We start from the raw sequence: 20,882 nt of genomic DNA, 5'->3' as shown, positions 1-20,882 counted from the left end.
GCCTGCCTCCCTTGCAGGATTTTCTCCTGCTCCCTGTGGTCCCTCCAGTGGTCCGTCCCACGGCTCCCTCTTTGACCTGGAAGGCTGAGTGGGTGCCCTCGGCCTGGGGTCCCCCACCTGCCCTGGAGCCTTCTGGTCCCCTTCTGTGGCTGCCTTGCTCTAAGCCTTTCCCACTCTGAGGACTGTCTGCGGAGCAGTTCTCCTCTCCCATCTCCCCCTCCCTTGGGTCTGACCAGGGCCTGGCAGCCTTTCCCAAGTGCTGTGCACTCGGGAGGAACAGAGTTGTTAGAGTACGTAGTTAGGAGCCCTCACATCAGAGCCAGACTGCTTGGGTTCTGATCCCGGCTCCACCACTAGCTGATTGGCAAGCTGCTGATTCTGTGGGTGCTTCTGTTTTCTCGTCTGTGAAACTGGCATAGAAAGACAGGGCTGTGATCTAAGTGAGCTACTGCTTGTGAACCCGTTCAGAACCATGCCCACGCTTTAAGCTCTTATAGTAAGAGCCTAAGTATTAGCTGCTGTTATTATTATTAGTTTTAGCTTGAGTAGTGTGGCTTGGGCTTATCTAAAAGTCACATCCTGGGGCACCTGGGTGGCTCAGTGGTTGAGCATCTGCCTTTGGCTGAGGGTGTGATCCGGGGTCCTGGGATCGAGTCCCTCATCGGGCTCCCTGCATGGAGCCTGCTTCTCCCTCTGCCTCTCTCTGTGTCTCTCATGGATGGATGGATGGATGGATGGATGGATGGATGGATGAATAGATAAATAAGTAAAAGTCACATCCTACTATTATTTTTTCCTGGAGTTTGCTACTCTAGTGTGATTGGAAACCCAGTATTTAATTACTCTTCATCTCCACTGAAACCCAGTATTTTCTCATCCCCATTGCACATTGATTTTGGCAGAAATAATTTATATGAGACAAAAGGAAATACTTTTGACAGAGAGGCAGAAACAATCTTAGGGGTATGGCCTTTTCATAGAGCGAGGGGCACTGCCCCACCAGTACTGAGCTACTTGAGCTGGGGGTTTATCCATATTTCTTCCATTTCAGAGATTATGTTGACCTCGAGGGCATTTTTCTCACAGCTTTTTGGGTAAAGAAGAAATTAATATTACTTATCAGGATTTTTCTGGGAATGTGAATCATTGTATATGTTTGCAAACCAGATCACAAAAAAAGAGATGATTTTCAGTGCAATTAGTTTTTTTTTTTTACATGAGTGTTTTCATGTCCTCAAGAAATATTCTGCTCTTGTGCATGTGGGGCAAACTTTCCATGACCTTTACCACACATTTTATGTGGCATTAACGTGCTCTTATAATGGATCCTTTTCTGCTTTTTTCTCTTCCAGCCTGAGAGTTGCATTTCTGCTGAGGTTTAACTGTTCCAGCCTTTTCTCAGTTTTGCCACCAGGTGGGGTTCTGGCTCCTTTTTAAGGCAAGGGCCGCGTATCTCATTTTTTTTTTTCTCTCTCTTTTTTTTTCCTCTTTTTTTTCTCTCTCTCTCTCTCTTTTTTTTTTTCCTCACTGAGGTGATCGTCTTGACCGCCTCATTCTAAGGGGACCCCATGAGAAAACGTTGAGCCCTGACCTGGGAGTGGGTGGCGGAGGCAGGCAGGTGTGGCCTGCATGGAATTCCAGGGAATCTCCAGGTTTTTCATGCCGGATCTTGTTGAGCTCATGCTAATGACTTCAGTTTCACAGGTTTTGAGTAACTTGATTTTACCAGCGATACATGTAAATCTTGTTTGGCAGCAAGTGAATCAAGTTTTCCTTGAAACTTTGGTCCACTCTTTTGGCTTAGAAGAAACAATAGAGTTAGGTAATCTTGACTAATATGTTAAATAGGTCTTCTTTAAGTAAAGTAGAAATCGTAGAAGCAAGCCAGGACAATCAAAGCTGTCCTTAGAGTTGACAACTAGGGGCAAACTGTGTGTGTGGTACTGTGGACACGTTGTGCTGAAAAGCAGAGTATGGATTTTCATTAATTCTTGAGCAATGTGTTGGAATATTATGGACTGTTTTAAGATAAAAACGCCTTAAGGAGATTATCAATTGCACATTCCTAGAATGAGAGATAAAATTTAAATTTCTCAGTTTAAAACCATAGTCCTGTTCAGTTCCATTTTATTTTATTTATTTATATATTTTTAAGGATTTTATTTATTTATTCATGAGAGACACAGAGAGAAAGAGAGACAGAGGGAGAAGCAGGCTCCATACAGGGAGCCCGACGCGGGACTCGATCCCTGGTCTCCAGGATCACGCCCTGGGCTGAAGGCGGCGCTAACCTGCTGAGCCACCTGGGTTGCCCTCAGTTCCATTTTAAGCTATAAAAAACCACAATACTGCCAAAAAAATCTTTGATCTTATCAATATAACTTTAGTGTAGATGGTGAAACTGATTTATGAGTGGTTTTTAGATTCACAGACACCAAGTGAGGATCATGTTAGGTTGATCCTCAGATGGAAGCTACACTTGGGGTGAACCACAGTATAATGGATAGAAATATGGAATCACTGTACTATACATTTCTAACTAACGTAACATTGTGTGTTAGCTATACTGAAATTAAAAAAAAAATAAAGTTAGAAGTTTCTATATTGTAAAAAATTTTTTTAGAAGTTTCTTTAGTACACCTTCTCTTGAACTTGATTTTTAGAAGTTACTGAGATGTTAGGCTTAATTAATCCTGTGCCTCCCCCAAATCTGAAAACAGTACATGACTTTGATTCTCTCGGAAATAGTAACTTCAGGGGATCCCTGGGTGGCTCAGCGGTTTAGTATCGGCCCCTTTGGCCCAGGTCGTGATCCTGGAGTCCCAGGACTGAGTCCCACGTCGGGCTCCCTGCATGGAGCCTGCTTCTCCCTCTGCCTGTGTCTCTGCCTCTCTCTCTCTCTTTCTCTGTGTGTCTCTCATGAATAAATAAATAAAATCTTTGAAAAAAAAAAAAAAGAAATAGTAACTTCATATGTCCCTCTTACGCACCGTGAAATTGCAGTGCTGTATCACCACCAGTTAGCCATTGGGACAACATTGTAAAATTCAAATTTCATGGCCCTAATGGGGTGGGGGGGGCAGACTGTATTCCTCCTATTTAAAAGGAATGAGTCACTTTACTACAGTATGTGAGGAGCAGGAAGGGAGTGGGGGTTCTCTTCGTGTGTGTGTGTGTGTGTGTGTGTGTGTGTTACGGTTTTCTTAGGCAGCAAATTCAAAAATGAGGCCTGAAGCCTTTGCTCAACTGTGTACGTGGGTTTTGGTTCTCACGGCCGCCCCGTGTCTATTTAACATATGGGGAGTGGTTTCAAGTTCATTACTAAAGCTTATAGGCTAAAGTGCTTTGTGGGCTTGGCTAGGGTTTAAGTGGCCAAGTTGGGAACAAACTGCCTTCCTCGTGCATGTGGATTCCTTCCTCCCCTCTGGGCTATCAGCTGCTTTGGAGATTAGGTTCCTAAGGAAGGATTCTCTCAGTAGAGCAGTATGAAGCGGCTGCTTTCACAGGGGCACCAGGTTAGTAAAGAACAGTGTGGACTTCGTGCTGCGTGTCAGACTTTCTTTCTCTGCTCACGGGCGTAGGGGAGCCAGCATAGCATGTGAGCCGCGGCCGCGCTCTTGTAGAAAATAACGGGAGTCGCTTGATCCCGGGTCGGTCGGGGGTTAGGATCCTCCTTAGAGCACAGGCACGGTCTGACAATATTAAATGCACGTGGAAGCTAGGAGGAAACGGCGTATGCTGGATTTGCAGTCTAGAGATTTATACTCGGTGGTGAGCATTTTCAGTTCCTTTTCCCCGGTTCCTGTCTTTGTGTCCTCCCGTTAAATCCTCTAGGCGTAACTGTGATTGTAGTACATGGGTGATTGTACTTTTTTTTTTTTTTCCATTTTTTCTATTTTATTTTATTTTTTTTGGAGCCTTAGGCAGCCGTGTGTTGCCGTCTAGCTAGCGGCTCTGTGCCTCACTCTCGGGCCCGACGCGCGGTTTTCCCTTGGGCCTACTTGTTGTAGTTACAATGAACCAGAATATCATTTTAATTTTTCTCTTTGAAGAGTCTGGCATTTTTCTAGAATGCCTCATAAAATACCCGCATAGCTATTGATGTGGGCGGAGTGTACAGGTGGCTCAAGCTGGACTGAATCCCTTTTTTTGTCACTGTTTGCATTCTGGGGTAGTTTCCTCGGAATCTGAGGTTACTTTTGGAGTAAATCTGATGAAAAATGGAGTGTGCCTTGTGAAACATAGCAGTATTGCTAATGGTCATAAAACGAAATTCAGCGAACGACATTAAGTACCAAGGGGCGTCTTCTTTAATTTCAGTAAAGACCCGGAGAGCAGTTTTATCTTTATTAGTTTGTCACCAAAGTAACCCAGCATGAAATTGGTCTGCAGGAGTAGTTAGGTTGGATGATGTTTTAAAGTTTGAGACCCTATGGACTATTCTTATTTTTATGTTAAGTGTGCTTTAGTTCGAGGTAATGTGCTTGTGTTTTTAAATAATACGAATCTGCTTCTGTTATTGCTATTTTATCCTGCCCTTTAAATTCCTCCCCTGCTGGGAAATATGGTGCATTAGAAAGGATCCATCCTTCCATGTTCTTCTCTGTTTAAAAAAATAAAATTGAGGGAAAAGAGGGATTAAAAAAAGGAACTTTCAAAGGGTCCTTGAGGTGACATGCTAAATTTTAAGGACCTCAGTTCCTAAGGATCACAGTTTCCATATCTGCTGAGGCTGGAGTTGTAAAGTGATGATTATGTGCCATTTCAAGATAATAAAATTAACTGTACTTTATACCCTGAGACACAGCGGTCCAGTTATATTGTTGCCCCTACCTCTGCAGATCTTTTTTTTAAATAGCAAATCCACGAGGTCATTTTAGTTTAAAAAAAATAAAAAGGCCAAGCCTGCTCTAACTTGCTCAATATATGCTCCGACTGCATGTTTGTACTATTATGCTATTATGAATCATTAATGCTCTTAATTTAAAATTTAAAAGAAGACTTTTGTCAACGTGATTGTAGCTATCCAGTGATTAAAAAAAAACAAAACAAAACAATAGTTAGGGACATTTTGCTCATTAATTATACTTGTGCTTAATTAGCATGGATAAAAGTCTTAAAAAGCCCACATAAAACTCATTTTGTCTGGGAGATCTGTTTCTGTGTTCCCAAGGCCTTCACAGCCTTTCATCTAGAGAGGAGAACCAAACAAAATACCAGTGAGGAGAAGCACAAATAAACAAATGTGGCAAAGTAGAGAATAAGAGGGCAAGTTCCCTAAAAGCCACATTTTAGGGTTTTCCCAAAGAATATTCATTACAATAGTTTACTTTGAACCTGGGGAGGGGAAAAAAGACCATATTGGTAAGGAGTTTGGAATCTGTAATTTGAGGATAAAGTAGCTAAGCAAATCTTATTCCTGACTCTAGGTTTGAAGAACACATGCCGTAATTCTTATTCTTATCTTGCCCGGCTGGTTTAGTTTTGTTACGTCTCTGCTTTTTGCCTGGAGTCAAGTAGAGACGAGTATTTTTCTCATTCCATACCATCTAATTTTAAGTGAGGCTTTGAGCTGGTTACTTTTTATCAAACATGCCTTCTTGCTCCTCTTCAGAGTACTCAGTGTCTCCTAAATCGCAGATGGCTTATGAGCCTAGCTGGTGATGCAGCACGTGATCCTTACTTTGTTTTAAAATAATCCAGAGTTTCGAGGTTGGAGATGAATCCTTTGGCAAATGATGTCCATTTTGAATTGGCTCACACCCCACATATCAGGAAAACTGACTGGCGGTGAAAGTCGGGCACTCCGAGGGAAGAAACAAATATGTAGAAGTCATTGTGATATTAGAGGTAGGTTTTTCAGGAGTGCCTGGGTGGCTCAGCCGGTGAAGTGCTTAAGTGTCTTGGGCTCAGGTTGTGATCTCGGGGTCCTGGAATCGAGTCCCACGTTGGACTGGACTCAGTTCCACGGACTGCTTCTCCTTTCCATCCGTGCTCATGCTCTCTCTCACTTTCACTCTATCAGATAAATAAATATATATTTTTAAAGTGGCTTTTTTGACTGCTGAACCTTGATCAGTCCATTGATGGCCCAAATCACTCTCCTTCCACCCTCTGGTCTGGATCTTCGCGGTGCCCTTCTGAAGGATGTGTTGGCTCTTGGTCTGCAGTTTCGGGCCTTGGAGGATTTGCAGAAAGGCTCTGGTGAGCAGTGCCACCACTGCCTTTTTCACACCTCAGTCCTGGGTTGTGGCTTAGCCCTGCTCTCTGAAGGGGCTGGTGCGCAGGTGTCTTGTGCTCGTGTATCACAAAGTGTGTGTGTTGAGGGTGGGGGCCGGATTGTGCTGCCAGCCGTCCCAGACTGTGACTACTAACTTCCCAGACAGATTGCAAAGTCTGAGGACAGATTTTACTCCTGAGGCTGATCTGACCATGGACCTCTCCAGTTCCCCCTTTTATTCTGAAAAACCCGATTTACGTTTTATATTTTAGCATTTCTGGCAATAGTGGTTATGCTGGTCATAGCAGGAATAGGAGAGGTAGTGGTGGTAATAAAAACACAACAACAGCTACCACTAAAACCATTTCCTAAGGGCAGTTCCTGTTCTAAACCTCTCATGCACTCCTCACAACAACCCTAAGAGGCCAGTTGTCCTTATCCTCGTTTTACAATTGAGGAAACTGTCCCAGGAAGGTTATGCAATTGATCCAAGTCCTAGCAGGTAGCAGCAGTAACAGTGCTATGCCTCAGAGGAGTGCTCTGGTGGTGGTGGTGGTGGTGGTGGTGGTGGTGGTGGTGGTGGTTAGTATGAGAAGTGGATGTTCTTGGGAAATATAATCCAATAGTTCTTATTAATGAGAAACAACCATATAAACATAGACATCTGTGTTGCTCTTCATGATCAAAGATGTTTCTGTTGATCCATTGTCAACCAGTAAGGAATGTCCTTGGTGTTCTTTTTCTACTGGGTGGGAGGTGAGCTTGTTCTCTGCTTTCTCGCCTGTTCTGCTCATGACCAATGGTAAGGTATAGAATTTGCCCATGGTCACTGAATGAGACCAATGGTGACCTGTCCACATGAAGAATAAGCCAACAGCATTGGAAACTCTTTTGACTGTGTACTTAAGCTAGCCTTGGAGCTTTTGAGACTTTAATAGGCTAAAATAATAAAACCACTAAGGCTAGGAACTTGGATCTTCCAATTGTTTAGCTTTAATTTGGCCTGTATCAGTGTCCTCTTTATTCCTACCCAGTATGATTTCCTGCTGATAATCAAAGCTCTGGTTATTTTGTCAGTCCTGAGGGCTTTCTGAGGCTTAGTAGAAGGCCAAGAATAGAAGACCTATATTTCCTTTAAACATGTAAATGTGCATTTGAAAATGTTGGGCAAATAACTTAGTCCAGCTTTTGCTAAAACTTAAACATGTGACACTTAAGTTTGGAATCTTTAACAATGTTTAAAAACATAGCCCACAAATTAAGGAACTAAGCTTAAGGAGAAGAGAAGAAAAGGAAAGAAAAGAAATCAAACAGTAACAATTCTGCTCTTTGGATGGGGAGGCAGTTTCTCTTCCTAAAACCAATAGAAGAAATCACAAAAAGAATCGGGTAGGGTAATGGATTGGAGTTTTCCAAGTAGGAGTGTAAAAGCTCTAGGTATAAAGATACTCAGTTATTATCATAAAAGGTTAGAAATAATCAAAACGTAGTAGAAGAAAATTGCGTGATGAATCATTAGGCAACAATTTTGCGACTATATGAAAAAATTGTATTAGGAAGTGGTGATGATAGATCTTTAACTTAAAACACTCCACATCAAACTGTTTGTGCATCACATACTTGGCCATGTTTAAAATATACCTATTTCTGTGTGTGTTATGTTTAAGGAGAGTAGAAATGACAATCACCTTAAGGTAATGGGGTTTAGGAATTATTCTGAAGGTGGGAATTTCTAGAAGCTTATATTTTCTTTTCTCTGTATACTTTTCCACATACTAGTATTTTTAAACATGATTATATTTGGGGAAAAAAAACTATTATGGAGAGAAAAAAATGAGAATAAGATGTACCAAAGTTTAATTGTAGGTTCACATCACCTGTAATCTATTTAAGGTGGTGGCTTTAAGAATGATTTTAATTTTCCTCAAATAGCTTGCAAATCTAAGATTTCCTTTAAGAAGACATTATCATTTTTAGAAAAAAAATTTTTTTTACTTATTTATGATAGTCACACAGAGAGAGAGAGAGAGAGAGAGAGAGAGAGGCAGAGACACAGGCAGAGGGAGAAGCAGGCTACATGCACCGGGAGCCCGATGTGGGACTCAATCCCGGGTCTCCAGGATCGCGCCCTGGGCCAAAGGCAGGTGCCAAACTGCTGTGCCACCCAGGGATCCCCACATTATCATTTTTATAATAAAAATTAAAATAGATTAGGAGAGACTGGTTAGATTTGAAGTAAGATCAATTAGTATAAAGGACGGGATCATTTCACTTTGGAGAACGATTGTTTTGCTATGTTTATGCATCGTCATGGGAAGCTGCCTTTTGATTTTTATCTATCAGGTTTAAAATTTTAGTCGATGGTTTAGCCAATCCAGTGACAAGGTAGATAGTTTATTTCATAAGGGATGTGGGAGGAAGCTCACTTATATACTTGAAGCATCAGTGTAGGAAAGACACTGCGGTGGATTTCCAGTGTGTCTCGATAACACTTCTCTTGCTGTAAAAGCAGCGGATGCTGTTTCGAAAGGGACGAGTCACATACCGAGATGATCCTCAGAAGAGGTGGTTCACCTCAAGATGGAAACGAATCTTAGAGGAGTTGACTTCATTGTTCCCTCTCCTCATTTTACAGTTGAAGTCACCGAAGCCCAGAATGATTGAGTCCCCAAGGCTACAAGGTTCTAGTTGATTCGGAGTCTTTTCGGCCTTTTGAGGTCTTTTGGTTCCCTCATTGCTGTTATTTCTAATACTCCATTCTGTACGTTTAAAAGCCCTTTAGTAATGATGAATGAAATTATATTTCCTTTTCTTCTGGCTTGGTAAAAATAAAAAACTAATGCCATTCACCACGTACCTAATGACATTTGAGAAGGAGGCTGAAGGCCCATTATTGCTTCCAAAGAAAACTCACCAACTTCACAGACGTGGTCTTTTTTCTCATCATTGTTTGAACATTTTGTTCCTGGGTAAGGCTTATTTAGTGCACATCTGGTTTTCATGTTTATTCTGGAAGACAGCAGCCACATGGAGTGACTAGAGGTCACTTGATACTGAACCTTGGAAAACTGTTTTCTAATAGGTTTATTGATATTGTATAATTTACATATCACAAAGTTAACCCCTTAAAAGTGTACCAGCTGATGGTTTTTAGTGTATTTACGGAGTTGTGTAACCATCACCATCATGTGATTTTTAGAACATTTTCATCACTCCGACAAGAAGCCGTGTCCTCACTGGCTTGCCCTCATTAACCCAAGGCAACCCATGTTCTGCCTTTTGTCTCTTAGACTGGCTCACTCAGGACATTTCAGATGAATGGGATCAATACCTTATGTGAGAAATCTGCAAATTTCAATTTGATGCTGAAGGACCACTTAGAACATGACCTGGTCACTATAAGGGCCCTCTCTTATCAGTGGTGTCCTGAAGTATGAGATTGCGACAAAATAAACTCAGTGTTGTCACCTGTTTATTAGGTTAAGTGGCTCATTTGTGTTTTCTGGAGTCGCTGTATTTAAGATTCAACTTAAAATATCCAGTATTCAAAATTTAAAACTATATGGGAATACATACCCATTAATATGAGATCGTTGCAGACTGTGTTGCAAAATTGTTAGGTTAGACCATTGCTTATTCACTGGGAGCTTGAGTAAATCACTTGACTTTACTAAGATTTAATTTTTTTAGTCTATGAAATGGGGATTAAAATATAAGTACTTTATGCCTTATAGGGTTCTTGTGAGACTTAAATGAAATCATGTATATAAAAGGCCTACTGCAGGGGTGCCTGGGTGGCTCAGTCGGTTAAGCATCTGCCTTGGGCTCAGGGTTCTCAGATTGAGCCCTGTGTCGGGCTCCCTGCTCAGTGGAGAGTCTGCTTCTTCCTCTTTCTCAGCCTCCCCCCCGCCCCATGTGCTCAGGAGCATGTATGTGCTTACTCTCAAATAAATAAATACAATCCTAAATATAATTTTTAAAAAGGCCTACTGTAGCACTTGTTACTTTATAGGTCTTAAGGGAATGTTTGCTATTGTTGTTATTAGTGTCATTCATAATAAACTATAGAATGTTAATTTACTTTGCCTTTTAATGACTTTATCTGTGCCCGCCTAAGGATTTGAGTTGTCTTGCAAGAGTATTTGCCCACCATGAAGCATACACACAGACACACACAGGAATAAAACAAAACCAGGCCTGATCAAGTTCGTAGAAAGACCGTATCAGAAGAAAGTGTAATAACAATAGTAATGATAGCTAATATTTAGGTAGCAGGTTCTCAATAGACATTCCTGTAGAGTCTGTCCCAGTGAGTGGAGGGGTTAATGCCAGATCAGAAATGGGCAGAGACAATCCAAGAGGGCCCCCACTGGTGGGTGGAGGGGGGGTGGATCTTCGATGGTCTCTGGTCCACTTTCCTACCCCATGCAAGAGACCTTGCCATAGATGACAGCTTGCTGCACCATGTCGAGGTGCAGTGTGCACAGCAACTGCTTATTAAGAGCTTCCCATGAGCTAAGCTAGAATTAGAGCCCAAACTGATTCCAAAACTGTATAATTATTGAGTAAATGCACCTGCTCAAGGCAACCAGTTTCCTTGTTAATTCTTTTTTTTATATTTTGATTTTATAATTTAATCCCCATTTCATAGATTAAAAAAAAAATTAAGTCTTAGTAAAGTCAAGTGATCTACTCAAGGTCCCAAGAGGAGATGATGGAGGGATGGGGTAACTGGGTGATGGGCATGAAGGAGGACACGGGATGTAATGAGCACTGGGTGTTATATGAGACTGATGAGTCACTGGCCTCTACTTCTGAAACCAATAATACATTATATGTTAATTAATTGCATTTAAATAAAATTCAATGTAATGCTCTAATATATAATAGACGGAAATGTGCACTCTCATAGGTCCCCTGTGTACCTTCGACATGAGGAAGCAGGCACCTAATAGGACAGTCCCCCTGGTATCTGAAGACGATTATCGTTCTCTTGCTCAAGCATGTGGGGTTATTTTTAATTGTTCTTTAGATTCCATAGTTTAACACACCGCAACTCTTCTTTTTTCCTGGAATGTGTCCCTTTGGAGAATGCACAGGAAACTCTGTAGTGGTCTTCAAGATTCTTTCCCGATGTGCTTTCCCAGCAGTAACCTTCCCCAGTCCTGAGATGGAGCACCTCCTCCTCTGGGCTCCCACTACCCTTCTCTTCACACTCTGAGAATCAGCTTTTAAAAGTCTGAGAGCTGTTCACCTGTGTGCTCTTAAACTCCATCCTCACACCTGACAGGTAGTAACTGCTCCATACAGTGGAAGAGAGAATTTTGATCTAACATCCGACAGCTTCCTAACTGTATCTGACTTTACAGTGCTATCAGTTATAAAAGTCTTTGGACAAAAGATGTGCAGGTAAACTCTGCTGACCTGGGTGCTAAGGTAGAAAACAAAAAAGCCACAGCCTGTGACTTCTCTTGGACCAAAAGTAGCATCATTTTGGGAAGCTGATTAAAGGTTGGTTTTGATTGGTTGCGGTGCCATATTCATTTCCCCTTGGCGAAATTATCCACTAGTTGCCTGATAGAAGCAAAGTGCTTCCTTGTGTATTGGACGAGGCTGACACCCATACCTTTGCTCGGAGAGATTTAGATAAAATGATGATGACATTGACTGTGTCTGAATCACAAAGTTCACAGTGAACGTATACCAGTATTCAAGTAAATGCTGATAAGAAGATACAGTCCAAAGTTATAATTCTGTTTTCATTTGAGATTGTAGCAGTTTTTTTCATAGAGTATGGGGTTTTCCCTTAAAGTATGGATAGAGGGTTAACTTAAGAAAAAGTATGTAAACTGGGGCAACAAGGGAGTTGGTCTGCACCTGGAGGAAAGAATGTGGATCTCACCAAAGGTTGGCTGTAATTCAGAAAACTGGTCTGCGTCTTACGTGAATTCATTAGGCCCTAGCTAGGACATTCTACACGTAGTAGTAGAAGTGCTGCTGGTATTCAGTCTCAGGAGTTGTGGAGTGCCTCCTTTGAGTGCTAGACATCATATTTCTCCACCATGTGGACCCTAGAGCTCTTCCTCTTGCCATAGGTGCCTGAATTTGCCAGTCGTCTCTACCCCTACTGAGTCTTCCACTCCCATGTGAGTTCTTACAATAGCAGGCATCCCAGTGAATCCATCTTTTCCATTAACATTTGGCCACTTTTATACTAACTTTTCCCTAGGAAAAAAAAAAAATCCCATGCTGGTGGAGGCCTAGGGTGCCATTGCTGCTCTGAGTGGTCCCCAGAGGTCTAGGTTAGGTCTGAAAGAGGAAGACCGAGGCAGAGAATTGAGTTGAAGAGGACACAGAGTGCAGCCTGGAGACCAAGGAGGCAGCTTTTCTAGAGAGTGCTGATGTGGTGTCATCCAGGAGCTGATGGCACACTTCCTATTTTAGGAAGCTTTCCATTCCCGGGTCACTTTCCATTCTAGGGAGCCCAAAGTGTTTAGAAAGTTCGCCTGTATGTTGGCACGACATAGGCCTCTCTAGAATAACCATCCTTGTGTTCTGGCTCCATCCCCTGGATCCATAGAGAAAATATCTTACACCCATAGGCCTTGATATGTTTGAAAGACTTCTCATTTTTGTTGAGCCCCAAAACCTCAGATTCATTCAACAATTTCTTTTTTTTTTCTTTAAGATGTTACTTATTTATTCATGAGAGACACAGAGAGGCAGAGACACAGGCAGAGGGAGAAGCAGGCTCCCCTGTGGGACTTGATCCCAGGACTCCAGGATCATGACCTGAGTCAGAGGCAGATACTCAACCACTGAGCCACCCAGGTGTCCCTTGACCATTTCTCGTAATATACTTTTCAGACTCTTTCCCAGGCTAGTCCCTATTCTCTGAGTGTCCGTCGTTTGTCCTTGTTGTTCTACGGTCCTCAGATTGAACACAGTACTCGAGCTACAGACTGCATAGCAGGCTGGGATTATCGGCTACTTTCCTGGCTACTGCTCTTCTGATAATGTATCCTAAGAATGCATCAGATCATAAAAAATACCAATATTGACAGGTGCCATTTTTTGTACTATGGTTATATTTTAAGACAATGTGCCCCAAAATGCCTTAAATATGTTATGTCACTTAACCTTCACGATGCTTATTAGAGTCAAGATTACTGTTGTATTTCCTTGATTCGAAGACACTGTCAATGGCAAGATATATCATCAATTAAATTTCAGCTTTTCAGGGGAAAGAGAGGAAAGAAAAATGGCACCGTATTGAATGTTAGGTATAAAAATGCAATAGTCAGGGTGCCTGGGTGACTCAGTCAGTTAAGAACCTGACTTTGGCTCGGGTCATGATCTCAGGGTTCTGGGATCGAGCCCCAGGTCAGACTCCACTCTGTCCCAGAGTCCACTTGTCCCTCTGCCCCTCCCCTGGGTCACGATCTCTTTCTCTCTCTCTCTCTCTCTCTCTCTCAAATAAGTAAAAAAATCTTTAAAAAAAAATTAAAATGCCATAGGCATGCCAGTTTCAGAAAGGTTAAAATGCATCTGTATTGAGAGAGAGAGAGAGAGAGAGAGAGAGAGACGCACACACACTTGTGCTGACTGCAGTGTGTGCTCCTGCCATTCACTCGCCTCCCTCCCAAGGAGCTCCAGGTGAACTTGGCTCCTCTCCAGGTTCCAGGGCTTTCTCACAGAACAGCTGTCAGTCCCGGGCACCCCCAGCCTGAACTTAGGCGTGTGTTTCAACCTACATGCCGATGTCTGCATTTATCCTTAGCAGCGAACAACTTTCTGTATGTTCCTCTCCCCATATTTTAGAGTGTGGCTTTGAGATCAAACACATACGTGTTTTGGGGTGGCTCTACCAACCTATGACGTAGGCGTGCCTGGAAGGGATGTGTTCCTTAGCCATGCAGCCCGCGATGCGGTTGGCGTAGCATAATGGTCACGGTTCTTTAACCCAGTCCATCACTGGCCTCATCCGGACTGGGAATTCAGATCTGTTATGGGGAAACACATGCATTTGATTGTCTCTGGGCTCCCTGAAGCCCCCATCCTAGGCTGACTCAGGCCTTGAGACTCTGTCGTGCTCCTTTGTGGTTAGTATGTGCCTCTCTGTTTCTGTGGGCTCCTGGACTTGGCTCTGAGTCAGAGTCCTGGGGGCCACGCTGCCCCTAAACTTTGCTTCCCCCTTGCCCTCTGGCTTGGAGCATGCTTCCATTTTCTATTTTCCTTTACTGTAAAATCCTGGATTATTTGATGCAGTTTATAGAAAATCTCGGAGTCCAGAGGACGATCATGACAGTAACAGAATAAGTGGGTTGAGAAATTAAAAGCAGTTCTTTTTATAGGCCCATTGTGGTTGAAGAAGGAATATCTTGCAAACTTTCTGGAAGAGATCTGGATGATTAATGAGCAAGAAATCCATTCTAGTTGTTCTAGTTCCTTCTGGATGAAGACAGGGAGGAAGTACAAAGTGTCAAGAATGTATAACTGAAGGTTTTAAGGAAAAGAACCTGCTGAGTAGATTTCAAATGACAGAAAGAATTTAGACCTAAAGAGGGGAAGGAATTTCCTTCTGTATGCAGTGTCATCTCTTAGCATCTGGAAGTACAGATTTGTGACTAGGAAACACATTGTAATGAATTTTTTATTTTAGAAATGGGAATAAAGAAAAAAGATATACATTTAACCTTCTATGAAGACCACTTTTAGTTATGGACATGGATTTTATATGTGGAGTTCTTAGGCTTTCATAACTTGGTTTAAAGAGGTAAGTAATGTGGAGTAAAAATTACTTCCATCAGATGCTTTTTCACATTTTGACCCTGAACCCAATGCTTCTTGTGAGAGGACCATTACTGTCCTGCACTTCTTGGCTAAACATATAAGCTGCTTACTGTCTACAAATGTAGATGCACCCTTCAGTAAAGACAACCATGCACCATATTGAAATAACTCAAGTTTAAGTCAAGTATTAAATCAAATGGAAGTTGATTTTAGTGTTGTGTTAAGGAAAAATGTGATAAACGTTACCTTGATAAGAAGTGACCCCTGGATTGTGAGCAAAGGTGGTAATATCGTATAGATCTTGAGTTTTATCAACCCACAGCGCGGCCCTACTCTTTGCCTGATAAGTATTTGCCAAAGACTTACTCTATTTTTATTTGCTGCGTGATAGATACTTCTAAAGACACAGGAAGTTTTAGAAGGGAGTGGGACTGTGGATCTATTCCTTTATAGATTCAGCTCTTGCCTCTACCAGCAGTTCCCAAGGGATCAGTGTAGGTCCTTTATAATCTCTGGGTGCCCCCTCCCAGGTGAACGAGGGTCTTGGTGCACCAGAGCAAGCTGCTTTTGTTCTCACTGTCCTATTTTCCTTCTCAGACCTCCCTCCCTCATGTCATTAAAGTAAATACATCATTTCGGAGTCCTCTAACCTAGTGTCTTTCAAACTGCTGTGCATTTGCATCTCCTGTGATCTTGTTAAAATGCAAATTCTGTTTCTGGGGCATGCCGAAGAGTCTGTATTTCTCCCCCTCTTCAGGGTGATGCCTCTGCTTCCAGTCCTCCAGTCCCTGGGACCGCACTTTCAGTGGCAAAAATCTCGAGGTTTTCACCATCCGTGCCCCCAGGAGGACAGGTGGTGGCAAAGGGTGGGTGATAAAACAAACATCGTGTGGAGGAGCCTCACATGTTCACTGATGACTGTGATTACTTTGGTGGGTGCCCAGCTGAGCTCAGAGGGGCAGCAGTGCACCCAGTGTTAAGAAGCTGGGGACCTGCTGCCCTCTCTCTGCCCTCCAGCAGATGAATCACATGGGCACATTACTAATCTCTCTAAGCCTTAGTTTCTGAGTTTGGGACAGCCAGTCTGAAAACCTCTGTATAAGGTTATTGTGCTGGAGTAAATGATGAAATACATATGAAGTACTTAGTAAGTGCTTGCTATTCGTAGGTCTCAGTAGTAATTTAGGAAGCATTTATCGAACACCTCCTGCAGGCCTGGCACGTCAAGAGAGGTATGTAAAGGTTAAAAGGCAACTCTTTAATTTCAACTGGGGTTGAATTGGTTTATTTGGGAGTCCCTGGAATGGAGATTAGATCTAAAACCCTTGACTTGAGTCCAGTGCCCTTCCTGCCCCGTTCATTCTATGTGCTCATTGTCTGGTTCCTATGACGTCGGTAGCTGCCTTAAAGCAAACCTGGTTTCAGACAACTTTAATGAGGTGGAACCCATGCCCTGAGTCTCCATGGCTTTGACATGTTCTCATTTTTAAACCGAAAGTATGTTATTTTTGGTTCCTTGGGTTTGCACGAGTTATCAGGACAGAAATAGAAGGATAGGTTTTGGCTTTGTTTCTTATCAGCTGAATTGTTTTCCATCAGCAGGGAAGGAGTGGTATCAAAGGAATAGGCACCCTCAGTTTCTACTCTGGTGGATCAAATTCTAAGCCTACATCTGCCTCCCATTTTGGCATCTGCCTTTTAAAGTGATTTCAAAAGGACTCTGTCTTTGCAAGAGCTAACTTGTTTTCCTAATACAAACTAAGAAAAATATCCACCCTGCCTCTTTTGCAGCAAGCCAGCGGCCCAGCACGCATGCCTGTGTGCCTGCGGGGAGCTGTGTGTTCCTACTTTTCATCTATCTTTGCTACCTTTCTTTGAAAAGGAAATCATCACTGACTCAGAATTTTCCTTTTCCTTATCTTCTTTGTTTTTAAGTTACTGAGACATGCGTGCTTTTTTCTGAGCTTAGAACAGTTTGTGTGTGTGTGAGGTAGATGCTTTTGTAATTTTTTAAAAAGGAACTGGTTTGGCAGAAATTCTCCAGTGTGACTGTTGAGTCTGTGAAAGCATGATCTCACTGCGCCGTCTTCAGATGTGCAAACAATGGAATTTGAGCAATATTCATCGTAGGCACAGACAGATTGCTTTCTTTAAGTGCTTTGACTATAGCTTTTTCCTTTGTGTCTTTGTGGTTATAAGTAGCAGTTTGTCTATTTTAGTTATAAGAAACATAGGAGTGATTTTGCATTGGCTATTGCTTTGTAGGATCAAGGAAGAGTACCTCCTCTTCCTTTGAGTGTTGATATATGTTGATCGATTTTTTTTATGCCTCTGTTTATTATTTCCGTGTGTTTCCAGATTTTTTTTTTTAACATCAGCTTCATGGGGTTAAAATTCACAAACCATAAAACTCATCCACTTGAAGTGTGTAGTTCAAAGGTTTTCATACATTCACAGAATTGTCTTTGCAGACTTTTGCCAGGACTTTTTTCTTTCCTCTTTCCACTGTGTAGCCGAAATCCCTTCATATTATCATTCCTTTAATGAATCTTTTTACTACTTAGTTTTGGGCATCTGTTGGTGCGTAGCAATGAATTTGTAGGAGCTACAAACTTGAAGGCACTTCCTGATTACATTGTGGCTTTTTATTAACTTTGTATTAGCGCTGTTCCAGTGATGAATCATAATCTGTCAACTACGTCCATGTGTTATTAAGCCTGGCATGTTGCTCCTTACTCCTGTATCCTTCCTTCCTGCAAACCTCACCCTCTATACACATCCACTTTGGCATGTTTACTTTAAATATTGCATTGATTCTAAAATGTGACAGAACTGAATTGGGATGGTCCTGTGAAGGCATTGGTCCAAACAGCAGAAACTCATCTGGAAATTGTTGTTCACTGTAGTGACTTCATAAGCAGAGCAGAGCCAGTTTTCTGTTCAGCTCAGTATCTTTTTTATTTGTGAAGGAACACATTGTTTAGCTGGCTAATAAAAAAAAGTAACCAGTTGAAATCTATGTTGTTTATCCTACGAAATTCTATTTTGGGGCAGCCCACGCTTATTATTATTTAATGCTTTTTAGCTCTAGTCTTCCAGTATCCAGAGGAGGGAATGGGAGGTGGTGGGTAGAGTCTTTGAGATAGTGTCTAAATGCCTTCCTTAATCACCTTCCTGGACCCAGTGCCTGGCTACACTGCACCTTTTTTCATTTCCTCAAGCCTGGCATGGTTGTGGACATAAAATATGGAGGTCATATTGAAGAGAGATTTAGAATTTGGCAGGACTCGTTGATTAGGTATAGAAAATTAGGAAAGATCATTGCTAAGGATGAGTGTCAGGATGCAGTTTATGCAGCTGGATAGATGATGTTTCTAGTTCATTCAGGAAAGAAATCTCAGGATAAGGAAATGTTTTGGTATTTGGAAGATGACGAATTCTAATTTGAGCATATTGAGTTCATCCAGTGGGGAAGTTCATAGGCAGATGGCTATATAGATCTGAAGCTTAGGAGAAAGAATGGACTGGAAACCAGGCTCTTGAGAGTCCAGTAGACACTGCCGACTGGGAATGCAGAGGTTGGCTCCTGCCTTCAAGGAGCTCCCAGGCTTCCAAAAGAGGCAGAGGCATGTACTCTGTGGAAAGGAACGTACTCAGTGGTATCACCGGAAAGCCATTGAAACCCTAAAGAAAGGAAACCTCAGCCTCTATTGTAACCTTTAGAGTGAATGGGATCACTCTGAGAGGTGAGTACAGCGGGAAAGAGAGATCCCATGGCCCAGAAAAATACTAGCCTGTAAATATTGAGCAGAAGAAGAGCTTCAGAGAAGATTCCATTTCCATGGCTGGATGAGGAGGAGGACCGCTGGAAGGATGTTGGGAGCCTGAAAGCCAAGAGAAGGCATGGAGTCAGGAAGAATGGACTCAGGAGTTATGCAACAGAAAGTTAAATGAGAGCAAGAATGGGGAGGTGTCCTTTGGATTGCACAATATACAGGTGGTTATGAACTTGATTGAAAGCTGGCAGAGAGTTGACGTGGAAGCTAGGTGCCATGGGTTGAAGATTGAAGGGGGAGTGATGAGATACAAAGGAGGAAGTAGATAATTTTTTCAAGCAGTTTGCCTTGAAATGGGGGTGAGAGAGAGAGAGAGAGCACGCGCGAGCAGGATAGAGTCAGCTAAGGCTGGAGTTCATGCAGTCAAATGCTTTTTCTGTATCTGTGTTTAGAAACCTTGGAGAGTTGGATTGGCCCAGGGTTTGGTTTTTTAGGCAAATGCAACAGAAGGACGGTAGGACCAGCAAGGAGAGATTTTCAGCAATAGAGGAATTAGAGTCATGGCCCATGTGCGGTCAGCTGGATGAACAGGGGTTGTGAGGCCTGGCATGGGCTGAGGGAACAGGAACAGTTTGTCTGAGATGCAGGTGTTGGCGAGTGTCGAAGGTGTTCTTGGAGGCAAGTTGTCTTTGCTGCCGTTTGACCAAGAAAGAGGATGGTCTCCTGGTTTTAATGACTAATGAGCCACAGGGCAGTTCTGTAGTAGCCATTTCATCATGAGCTCTAAATGTGAGATGTTTTGCAGGTTTGGGGGAGGATATGATGCCACTAATCATGTATGTTCATCCGTCCCACCAAAGGAAGATGGAAATGGTATCTCTATTGTCCTGTATTATTTCTTTTTCTAGATGTACTTCTTTTGTTAAAATAAAGCAAAATCCATTTATGTCCCTTCTGTTAAGTAGTTGGGTTAGGTACAAGGCATGTAGAATGGTTCCAGATATGAGGTTTGATGAGGAAAGTTTATAGAGTACTGTGTACTTCTGAATATGAAGATCAGTAGCTTCTAGGGAATGCATAAAGCAGGGAATGTGAAGCTCAGGAGTCATGATTTGAATCTCAGAACTACTATTTACAGAGTATGACCCTGGTCAGACCTCTTAATCATTTTGCATCATCACTTCTTCAGTTGAAAAGAGAATAAAAAATAATAGTTTATCTGCAGGATGAAGAAAAATAAGGCGCATTTGTGAAAAATGCTTTGTAATCTGGAAAGCATTATGCACATGGTCTCTGTTTTGCCCATATTATGAGCTGTACTAAGCTGTTCTGAGTCTTACTCATAATCATTCCTCAATTGGTCTATAGTCACTGGGAGTCCAGAAGACACTAGGCATCAAGAATGTAGAGATGACCTCTCCCTTCAAGGAACTGAGAATCTTCCAGAGGAGGAAGAGGCCAAGTGGAAAGAAGTGTTGCTCAATGGACTCCCCGAAATGCTATAGAAGCACTGAGGAAAGGCCTCTAGAACAGACTGGAAGGCTTCCTGGCACCTGTGATGAACAAAGAGTTTAGTCAGGCAGAGAAGGAAGTTGGAAGAAGGCAAAGCTGTATGGGAGTGGCCTTTTGGGAGGCTGAGGGGTTGGAGAGCGTGGCAGGTGTGTGGCTCCGTCCAGCTGAGCAGGGAGGCAATACCATCCAAGGCCTGACTGAGGTCACAGCATAAGAGAAGCGAGGGGGGAGGCATACGTGCCAGTGGGGCGCTTCAGGATGTTTTAGGTGGCGATGAGGTTGGTAAGGGAGTTAGCTGATTAATGGGAAGGAGGGTTTGAAAGCCGCACAGGCCGGAGATGGTGCCATGGGAAGAGGGGCCCTCCCCTGGGGTTTTGGTGGGAAAGAGGTCAATATACAGAGCAAGGTGGGGAGTACTGAGAAGGTTCCTTCCCTAAAGCCCCTCTTTTCCCAGTAAAGCAAGATACGTGGGGTCATTTTTTTGTCCCCAGAGCCCTGCACAGTGCTCAGCTGTTGTGGTTGCTCAGGGAGCGGCTGCTGAGGGGTCCCCGTCACCTGGAGGCCTCGGTGTGCCAGTCCAC

General features: G+C 42.6%; 1 protein-coding gene across 10 annotated transcripts in view; it reads left to right on the top strand.

Annotated features, from left to right (window-relative positions):
* The window catches only part of PLD1 (phospholipase D1), a 204,424-nt gene that overhangs the window by 36,784 nt on the left and 146,758 nt on the right, over positions 1 to 20,882 (top strand). For 2 of the 10 annotated variants that reach the window (XM_072808079.1, XM_072808072.1), the window contains exon 1: positions 3,358 to 3,515. The exons of 6 other annotated variants lie outside the window; for them this stretch is intronic. The gene's annotated coding sequence lies outside the window, so the exon portion shown is untranslated. 2 more of the 10 variants (XM_072808081.1, XM_072808076.1) reach the window with 2 other exon arrangements.

This window comes from Canis lupus, chromosome 31, assembly GCF_048164855.1.
Source record: "Canis lupus baileyi chromosome 31, mCanLup2.hap1, whole genome shotgun sequence".
In the NCBI taxonomy this organism is placed as follows: domain Eukaryota; kingdom Metazoa; phylum Chordata; class Mammalia; order Carnivora; family Canidae; genus Canis; species Canis lupus.
This window is presented reverse-complemented; position numbering and strand designations above follow the sequence as displayed.